Genomic DNA, 11,336 nt, shown 5'->3' on the forward strand with positions numbered 1-11,336 from the left:
CACATACGGTGTCATCTATCCGGCAGGGCTTCGCCATCCAGAACTAGTTCCTGCCGGAACCCAGACAGCCTTACGGCTCTACGAAACTCTTTTCGTGGGAGGGAGAGAAGAAGCCAGATAATGCATGGCATGTGTATGAGAGCAAGGGATGAGTGTGGAGGGCTGCCCCTCCACCTCTATTTATAGGAAATCCCAAGGGGCTAGGGTAGTTTCACAAAAAACCCCAAAATGCACATGAATGAAGTCCTTCCACAAGGACCTAGGAGTGAAACCAAGGAACAAGAGGGTCCCCAAGGGGGGATACCCCATGTGGCCGGCCACACCCCCATGAGGGGCCCAAAAAATGGCTCCTATCCATCCATGTCATCCCCAAGATCTTTTGGAGCAAAGCCCCAAAAGGTGGCTTTCCATAAAGTAACCATAAAGCTGATTTTCACTATTCACGACGACATTTTTCAGCGTCTGATCGAACTGAAAATATTTATGTGGGCTAAGAACATTTCCAGTACCCACTAAAATTATTTTCAACGCGTTCCGAAACAATTCCGGTGTTAGTGATTTTCATCTGCGAAACGCATCTGAAGTGGCTCCGGCAGCTCCGGAACATTTCCGGTTTTTATCTCAGAAAATTCCAAAAAGCTTCCAGAATGATTCTGGCATCCTCCAAGAATTATCAGGCATGTGCCGAAACCAATTTGACTTAATGGTGTATCCCGAAACAACTTTTCGGTATCATCCAAACTTATCCGATGACCTCTCTCTGCGGTACGATTCCGCTGTCCGAAACTTTTCGGTGTCCGAAACTTTTTCGGTGATTTTCTCTCAGACTCCCTGTCTAGTATTCAGCAGATAGATGACCCTTAAGTGTGTGACCCTATAGGTTCGGTGAAGTATAGACATGACCCGGAACCCCTTCCGATCAATGATCAACATCGGAGCCGTGGACACCCATATTGACCCCTATACCCACACGAATAAATATTCGAGTGAACCTCCAGTTGTCGTGTGCTATTCCTGTTGCTTCGCGATATGTTACAAATACCCGAGGTGAGACATGTTGGCATTCCCGTGGATCAACAACTTGTCCACTATGCTAGTTACCTCGTTACCGGTATTGTTCTCTTTTCTCGTTATCGTGTTCCGGCATCCCCGTGATCAAATCACAAAGTGTCTGGCCAGACGATGATGGATACTGTAACACCGAGAGGGCCCAGAGATATCTCTCCATCGTCGGAGGAGCAAATCCCAATCTTGAGCTATCAAGTTACTTGACACACTTTTCCATGAACCTGTAAGCCGCCGTAATAGCCACCCATTTACGGATGACGTTTAACAAACCCCAAAGTTCATGAAGCAAGCATGAAGAAACTCGATACTCTCATGGTCTAAGGAATCATGCAAACGTTAACCATCTCTGTGTTATGTACCAATAAACTTGTGACGAATGAATCTCATAGCATAACATCATGCCGGGTCGATTCAACACAAATGTTCTCTTAACATTATGCCCTCAAGGTTGCTGACATAGACATGCCCATGATCAGGAAAACATAACCATCATGCAACACTTGAGCTAGTCTTAGAGGCCAGACTAGGAATACGTTTTACCGTTTATTATTCCACACGTGCATATGAGTCTTCCTCCGAGCCTCGTGGTTATTGCAGACTCGAGAACCATAGCAGTTATAGCATGGAACATAAACATAATTATGAACTCGGAGATAAATAATATCATTTATTATTGCCTCTAGGGCATATCTCCTACACACACATGTTGTTAAACACACACACACACGCCGAGGTAAAATGAGTCTATATCTCAATTAATGAAGACTTGCATGTTACCATCCATATGTTACTACCCACTATGAAGGTAGTAACATAGACTAGTAACATATGCATGTTACTAGTCCAAGTTACTCACCACTATGACCATCCTAGCAATGTAACCAAACTCTCCTTACTCTGCCTTGTTATCTCCCCCGAAAACACAATGCATGGAGCGCAACTATGCGTTGACCAGTCAAGAAATCAAAGTCGGCTTGCATGCGAGTTAAAACGTGGCCCTACATGGTAGCTAAAACAACATCTCTTAGTTGTTGTGATTAATTGTTGCGTTTAGAGACAGAAATCAGGGCTTTGATTGGAGGAAGGACCGGTCAAGTTTCTCCTTCTCCTCCAATCTGCTTGCACCTTGGTCCCGCTGCACCTTCTAACGTGACTTATTACACCTAGACGGAGGGAGTAGTACGAGATACGGTGGCACACTGACTTAGGTCGGATACAAGTGCCCAAAATTGTGTGCATGTTATAATAAGGATTCACTTAAAATAGTACGTGAGCAAACAGAGGGATCAACTGGATAGTGTTCACAAGCAGTAGCGAGATGTGTGAGGTAAGATACATTGCTGTGCTTTTAATTTTTCTTATTAATTTGTTTGTTTCACCCTCTGACTGGTGGGGCCCAACGTACTACGTGGAGAGAGTTAAGGTGACTAAGGCTGCATTATTTCTGTACTACCAACACTACTTTAAATCCCAAAAGACCTTACCACCAAAGCCACATGAGACGATTATGATTTAAATCCCAATGACTCCCACGCAAAAACACATGGCATGCTTGTCACACGAATGCAGGAATGTATAAAAGGTTATTTTCCTCTCGGTAAACATAACGTGAGGGTGGTGTAGCTGGTTAGCCTGTTCGCTCATCAAACTTGAGGTCTCGGGTTTGATAACCACACTTGAGCATAAGTTTGTTTTTGTTCGACTTCTTTCTTCCACCCAATGATAGGTAGGCCCTACATGACAGAGAGAGAAACTGATCTGGGGCGGTGCCAGGAGGATTCTTTGACTGGTCCAAATGGATGGATACGGAGCTATACGATCTCGGCCTCGGCGCTTGTTTTCTAGGGTTTGCACTCTTCACACTCTCTCTCCACTATATATATACACACTGGAGCCTCAGCGCTTGTAGTTGCTCTCTTCACACTCTCTCACCCTCTCCAGATCTAAACAAGACTTCATTTGCCGCTCTCTTTCCCCTCACTGCTGGTCAAAGAGCCGGTAGGATCCGTCTGCCAGGAAGGGAAGGAGGCTTAACGATGTCACCGTCGGCGAGGGAGGGATTCCACTACTGGTGCAGCTGTTCTCTTTCACCCAGCGGCGGCGAGGGAGGGCATCCGACCCCTTCTTCCTCGCCACCGTACATAGTGTGGGCAGAACGGCCTCCGGTCGCCCACCGAACCACACCCCAAGAACCTTAAGGTATAATTTACTTATTCCACATGCATTGCTCTAGCTACACGTGGGCTTTTTCTGCTTCTGCACTCGAATCTAGGTGTTGGATCAAACAGGAAAGTAGTGGGGAAAGTTGTATAGCATGAATCTAGGACGTGGTTCAAAGAGGAAAGGAATGGGGGGGAGTAGTGGGGGAAGTTGTATAGCATGATTCTAGGACTTGGTTCAATAAGGAAAGGAAGGGGGAAAGTAGTGGGGAAAGTTGTATAGCATGAATCTAGGACGTGGTTCAAAGAGAAAAGGAAGGGGAAAGTAGTGGGAAAAGTTGTATAGCATGAATCTAGGACGTGGTTCAAAGAGGAAAGGAAGGGGGAAAGTACTAGTACAGACTGGCTATCCAGCACCTACGTTGGTCGAAAAGGGAAAACAATGACAAATGCAATACGCACATCTGTAGCGAACTGATCTTTTTGTTTTGGGGGACAAGGCTATAGAGTTTCAGCAGGACTAGATTTGCTGTGCTCACATAGGGAAAGGTGTCTAAAGATAACAAAACCGGGACCAACACAAATATGCTCCTTGGTTGTTTGTTCTTTGTTGCAACAAACTGTGCATCACCCCTTCATACATCGGCAGATGCACATGGTGCTGGTGCGTCCATTGTCCCATGTAACTCTTTAGCTGTTGTTAATCTAAGGCCCTGTTTGGTTAAAAAGTCCTAGGGCTTTTTTTAGTCCCAACTAAAAAGTCCCTAGTCCCTACCTGCTTGATTCCAGGGACTAAACATGGACTAGAGTTTATTAAATGACATGCTAAAAGACCATGTTACCCCTAGTAATGAACTAATAGAGATAAGGTGCGATGCGGGGCAGGGGCAGCTGTTGGAAAAAGTCCCAAAAAGACTCTCCCTCGGGGTATTCTTTCTTTGGTCCCAAATTCCCACTTTTAGTCCCTAAAAGTCCCTCCTGTTTGGTTTAGATGGGACTGAAAGGGACTTTTTTTAGTCCCTACACCAAAAAGTCCCTGTAAACAAACACCCTCTAATAATGTCGCTGGAAAATTGATGCAATGCCACAGTTAAAAGCAAATTACATGTTTAACGAATTTATTGTTAATATAATCTCTCTATTAATATGAATCAATGCCACCGTTTGAGAAATGCTACTGTCTTGCTTTCTTTCCCATTTAGATAAGTTAGATGCTTCTTTTTGTTGTCTTCTGTGTCATCCACCGTTATTGACCACTTGTTGTTTCCTTTGCACCTCTGTTTAAACAGGGTTATCTACCTCACCTCGTTGCTATTGTGACCTTTTGTTGCACTGCACAAAACACTTTTGTTTTAAGAGTTTTTTGGACAGTTCAACCAAAATGGCACACCGACAACGTTGCTTGAGTGCTTGATCTTAGTGGAGAGATCTTACTTCCTATCCGTGTTGGCAAATTTGGTTTAGATCTTCTTCTTGTGAGTTATTTGAATTCCGCGTCATGAGAGGTCCTTCTTTCACATGATTGTGCGGTTTTCTTTCATATGTTGTGCTACTTGTACGGTAATGTTGCTTGATTTTAGTGAACTGCACAAATGGAGACAAGACTTCCAATCTGTATGTGCACCGTAATATCCCATTGAGGTAAGATAAGGATATTTCACAACTTTTGGCCTGTATTTTGCCACTTTCATCAGAAAATTAATGTCGTTGTTTAGTGCTATACTTGTGCTCCGTAATTGACATGCCAAATCTTACATTGAAGGCGAAGCTTATCTGTTATTGAATCAAGTGATGAAGGGAAGAACAAGCGGAAGAAAAACAAAAATCAACTCCCGGTGCTCTAATGAAGCATTGGAACTGTGATGACACAAGTAATGATATAGTTTTGCATCTTAATTTATTGCTATGGCTGGAACGAGCAATTGTTTTGCCACTGATTTGATGCCACTCTTAATGTAATATGTAATTATCTCTACTTATGCAAACAGGGATCTTCTTTGAAGATACCATATATTTTAGTGGAACTGCACAAGAAGATGTTGGAAACATTAAACTAATCGAGGAGTATATAGTAAGCATGGCAACCACAGTAGATAACAACAGATGGTTCCGGAGAAGTGCTTGATCTGTATTCTACACAATAAGCCTCCTGACAAAGGTTGGTACTCGCCCACGGATTTCATCCATATGATTGAGCTTTGTCATCTCTATTGGTGTTGTGCTACTGATTAGATACTGTCATGAGAAAGTGGTATTGTCCTTGAGAAGTGCTTCATCTGTGCTATTTTAAATATTTCCTTTCCTTTTTTCGAGCAAACAAGGATGCTAGCATTTAGTTGTCCTCTTGTCTCTGCACAACAGGATCATCCTCCTCTGAAGAAGAATATGGAGTACGTGAAGTGACTAGTTCTGATTATGCCAGGATGAACAAGCCCTGTCCATCTTCTCATTAGAAGGAGCAGTTGAAGGATGGTTACATTACTCCCCACAAGACCAAACTAACTTCAGCTCAGAAGAACTGACAGATCTCCATCTTTTTCGCTGTGATGCGCAAGTACAATGTTGTTCTAGGATTCTTTCCGGTGAGTTCCATTTTTTTAAAGTGTGCTCTACATGGACCATGTAGGTGCCTGTTTAAACTGTCAATTCATAGTACAATTTGCTTTATACTAATCACTTTTTTGTATTTGTGCAAACATGGGTGCTTAGCTTGATTTCAATGGGAACTGCACAAAATGTTCATGAATACATCGCATCATTCATTTCCACCACAAGAAAGGAGGTGCCGATATGTTCAAGGCGTTGCAACATATAAAGGCGAAATCATACAAGCTACGCGCGAATTTTGTTGATTTTGGTGGGACTGCACAAAAAGAACAGCTGGTTTATTTAGCACGAGGTGCCATGTCAATGTCAGAACTAATGGCAAACCCTGCCCATTTCACAATCGTAGGCATTTGATATTTTGGAATGGGAAAACCATGTCAAAGTTTGCTCATTGATGTATGAAAAACAACACGCATTTGACATTTTGGAATGGGACAACCTTGTCAAATTTTTCTCATTGATGTTAGCAAGAAGACATGCATTTGATATTTTCGAATGGGACGCCCTTTGCTGTCAGCAGTATCGATCGATTTTCCTTTATTGTTTAGTTGTGAAGTAAATATTGGCTCTGACATGTGAATCACTGAGATGCATAATCATCGATTGTTTTGAATGTTCTCTATGAATTCCCAGGCCTGCGTGTTTGATTGCAATGTACAGGAACGCTAAAAAGCAGCTCAAACCCTTTGTACTCCCTCTGTTCCTTTTTACTTCGCATATTAGATTTCTTTCAAGTCAGTTGATTTTACATTGTGAATGTCCATACATTTTTCTAAAAGATTGGTCAAACTAGAGATACTTTGAGTGCATACATATGCAGACTAAAAAGGACAGGATGGAGTACATGTGAAACTACTGCAAACGAGGTGATCACCCTGGGAATAATCCTAGTACGTATTGTTTTGCATGTTCATCCAATGCCAGTGATACAAGAATTCGAACTAATCGAACTAAATTCATTCATACACGGTCGGATTTGATATAAACATGCCGGATTTCATTACATTTCATACATTCTTCAAACTAAAAGGGGTGCGCTGGCGGTATAATTAATTAACCGTATCTACCCACCTGTGTCTGGCTGGGCCGAACAGAAGCTTATTCTCCAGCGGACTAAGCTTCAGTGACTTAACTGCATGTGCAGTTGCATAACTGACATGTGGCCGAGATGCCTGTTGGGCCCATGTGTCAGTGACCCAACTGCACCAGTAGTTAAGTAACTGAAGCAGCGTCCTTCTCCAACATAGCTCTTTGGACTCCACGTCGCCGCCAAGAAGCTAATCGGCCGTCAATGGTCAACTCGCCTAGCTTGGATTCAACCGAAGGGTAGCAGTGGTGGCCTTACTTGGACCCGAGCGGCGGCGACCTAACGTGTTCTACTCTTCCTTGTTTTTTGTGTGGCACGGCCTCATTGGCAGCGGGGCGGGGCCTCGACGGAGCCGATGATGTCCTCTATCTCCTAGCCGGCGGGGCGGTGCCTCGGCGGAGCGGGGGAAATCCTCCCCCTCATTGCCGGCAGGGTGGGGCCTCGGCTGAGCCGGGGATGTCCTCTGCCTCGTTGTTGGCGGGGCGGGGCCTCGGCGGAGTAGGGGCTCGCCGAAGCCGGCAAGGTCCTCCGCCTTGGTGCCTGTGAGGCGGGGCCTCGACAGAGCCGGCGGTGTCCTCTGCCTCGTTGTTGGCGCCGCGGGGCCTCGGCGGAGCAGGGCCTCGTCGACGCCAGCGGAGCTGGGACTCGTCGGAGCCGACATTGTCCTCTGCCTCATTCTCGGTCTCGCCAAATAGCGCCTCGCCCGGTTCATCGCCCTCTTTGTAGGCGGGCGCAGCCTCCGCCACTCGCATGCCTGTACCGCTAGCGCTCGAGGCGGCCCTCGCGGACGGAGCGGTACGAGCCGAGCAGCGCCTCCTGCTCCGCCCGCTCCACGGCGATCTGCTCCTCCGCCTGCAGGTGCGCCTGGAGGAGATGGTGGTTGTAGGCGGCATCGGCCTGCTCCTCCTGGAACTGCTCCTGACGCTTCTGCCTCACCGTGTCCATGTATTGGGCACGGGCCTCGCCGATGGTCATGGTGCAATGCACCGGCGAGGATGGCGCAGAGGAGGGGGTTGGCACCGGATCATCGACTACCATGTTATACATTGGGACGTTGTCGTCCTCCAGCTGCTTGCCGGCCATCCAGTCGGCAGCAATGGCTGCCATCCCCTTGTGGTCCGTCGTTCGCCCGTCCCGAAGAGCGCTGGAGAGCGAGGAAGCCATGGTGGGCAGTAGTGGTATGGACAGGAGAAAGGGAACGGAGGCCGATGACTGTGGCTATGGCTGGCGCAACAGTTTTATATAGCAATGGTGGGCGGTGGAGGGACGGACGTGTGGCGCCGGAGTAGCCGCCTCGTCAACCCTTATCATTAATGTGGGCGATAGAAGGACGGACGGACGACACTTGTGTCATTTGAAGGCGGAGCAATCGCCCGCACCGGGAAGCGGGGCGGGCGGCGCTGACCGTTTCGGGCGAAAAGCGCGCGCGGGCGAGGGAGGAGGTCTGGGTGGGCCAGGGCAATCAGACTCGTGCTTGGTAGCGGGTCGGTCCAGCAGACGGGCATGCTAGCTTGCCAACGAGCTCGCCGAGCTGAGCATCGACAAGCAGACGATGGATGTAGCTTCCGACCAGGAGCCGGCGCCACTGTCCAAGCCGGTTCATGCCGTGTTCACCATAGAGCAGGTGCGGCCGCACTTCGACGCCCTAATTAATGGCGGAAGAGCTACCAGCAGAGGAGGACCTATGCGGCAACCTCCGTCTCCTCAATGAGCACCGGTGAACAAGCGAACGACAATGTCATCGCGGACATGTGGCCCTATGATCCTGGCTTCCCGAATGAGCAGCAGGCGCTGTATCAGATCATCCGTAGAGCCGGAGGCCCTTTCCGTCGTCCTTCGAGTTATTGCGCTCGCCGTGGCGCCACCGTCTCACATTTTCAACATGGTCAACGGACATGAAGAATGAGGAGATGACTTTACTTGGAGAGGATGACAGTGGGGACCCACCAGGGCCATAGCTGTACGTACGCAAATGCCTCCTTATTATATACAACTATAATTTTTTTTGCTTCCTCCTGGTTTCCTGACATCACGGTCCCACAACATTGTCAACCTATGTAGTCAATAAACGAGAGAATTGCACAAGGAGCGGCCGACAGCTGGGACCAAGCAGCTCGCGCAGTATTATTGTTTTTGAGGTGTGAGCACTGCAGAGTTTTTCTTGAGCGATGTTTTTGTTGTTGTTCAGAGGAGAGCAGGGTATTAACTGGGCGGGTTGTGGCCCGTCTAGCCCAGGCCAGATATCCACCCCAGATATTAATTTTTTTCAAGCTGAAAAGGCTAGCCCAGCTATACTTTTTTTTGAGGAATACCCAGGCAAGGTCAACTTGTTATTCTCCGCCGCGCTGGGCTGCAAATCTTTCCAAGGAGGGATGCATTAGGCTTAACAAGAAAATGGGCTTTAAGAAATAATAAATGGGATGTAATTATAAAAACTAGGCAGTAACTATAAAAAAATGCACCAAACACGTAATTAGTTTACAAAATATTATTTTTGGATTTTGAAAATTTTAATTTCATTAATTTTTGTGCGCGCAATGTTTCGTTGGATTTTTACGTAATACAAATTTATATTGAAATTGTATTTAATCTGACTAGAAATTTCGGGATAAAAATATTTCGGATCCCATCAAAATGTGGGAAATTTTTATTGAATTTTGTTTTGAACGGTTGGTTGAAATTATTAATCGTTGTCCTAGCTAGAAAATGGGTTGTAATTTTAACAAACTGTAAATGGGTTGTAGTAAACTCCATTAGAATTCAAAAATGGGTTGTACATTCTTACAAATCGCAAATGCGCTATAAGTTCTCTGGCACACACTTGTGGGCCTACTAAGTTGATGTGTCCCCTAAAAAAAGTAAGTTGACGCGTATGCAAGGCTTTGTCAACTTATAGTCAACACATGGTTCTAGCAGCAGTGGCCGTTGGATGTCCATCCAATGGATGTCGTGCTTCTTCTTCAATCTCGGATATTCTAGCTTTAGCCGCCCAAAAAATGATTCCTCCCCCTGACATATGGGGCGCACTGTTTCGGAGGCTGACCTGTGGGCCTACTAAGTTGACGCGTACCAAGGGCTTTGTCAACTTAGTCAATATAAACGATTCTAGCTGCAGAGACCATACGATGTCCATCCAACGGCCGTAGTGCTTCTTCAACCTCTGGTCTTCTTGCTCCAGCCACCCAAACCAGCGCTGGTGGGACTGCCTGCTCCCGCCTCCCTTGGCCGGCTCTGTTGCCGCACAGGCCGGCCCGGCCCACCCTACTCCATTGATGGCCAGGCCATTCCTCTACTCACCCGCACCTCTTGTTATTTTCTGGCGACGGCAGCCGGACCAGTAAACCCTCGTACTCCCAACCGCGTGGGCAACCATTGCCGAGTCTTCCCCGGCTCCGTGTCGTTCCCTTCCTAGGCTTCGCCGTCGTCCACCGCCCTGGTGCTCTCGGTGCGCCGTGGTCAACGTGGTCAACGAACAACATCCATCGGACGTGGACTATACGTGGAGAGACTGACAGCTGGGTCCATGGTCGCACACAAGGAAATGCCTCCTTATTACGCGCAAAATAATGATTCCTCCACCTAACAGCAGGGACCCACTGGACGGGCCATCGTATTTCCCAAAAAAAACATTTCCCCCCTGACTGCTGGGACCCACCGGCTACATCTTCGCATGCAAGGAAGTGCGTTCATATTATGGGCAAAAAAATGATTCGCCCCCTGACTACTGGGACCCACCAGCTACATCTTTGCATGCAAGGAAGTGCGTCCATATTATGGGGAAAAAATGATTCGCTCCCCTGACTGCTGGGACCCACTAGCTACATCTTCGCATGCAAGGAAGTGCCTAACAGTCGGGACCCACCTGGTCGAAGCGTACGTAGCGTTGTCATTCTGGTCGCGAACGTGTACGTACATATGATCGATCTGTCTGCAAGCTGCAGCGATGAACCGTGGCCGAGTAAGGAAGGGCACGTGTCGTAGTAGAGGTGCGCACGCAGCATGTACACGTACGTACAGCGGCCAGGGTGCAAGAAAGTAAATATGACCACGTACGTATACGGGCGGGGTCTCGAACGCCTACTCGCGCATACGTACGGCCAGGGCTCGTGTACATGGCTGGGTCAGAACGGAGAAACTGCGTCATCGTGGTGTTCATGGGGAGGCAACAGAATGCGTCGTGGTCATGGGGAGGCAACGGAACGCGTGCTGTTCATCGGGAGTCAACCGGCTTGGACGGAACAGCCGATGGAAATGAGGTCTGCGTACTACAGAACGGAGGAAACGGCCTTGTGTTCGACCAGCCACGGTCGAAATGGGATCCTGTTCATCGGGAGGGGTCTGGCATACCGCAAAACGGAGGAAACGGACTTCTCTTGGACCTCCTACGGTCGAAACGGGGTCCTGTTGACCGGGAG

Source organism: Triticum aestivum, chromosome 7D, assembly GCF_018294505.1.
Source record: "Triticum aestivum cultivar Chinese Spring chromosome 7D, IWGSC CS RefSeq v2.1, whole genome shotgun sequence".
Taxonomy (NCBI): domain Eukaryota; kingdom Viridiplantae; phylum Streptophyta; class Magnoliopsida; order Poales; family Poaceae; genus Triticum; species Triticum aestivum.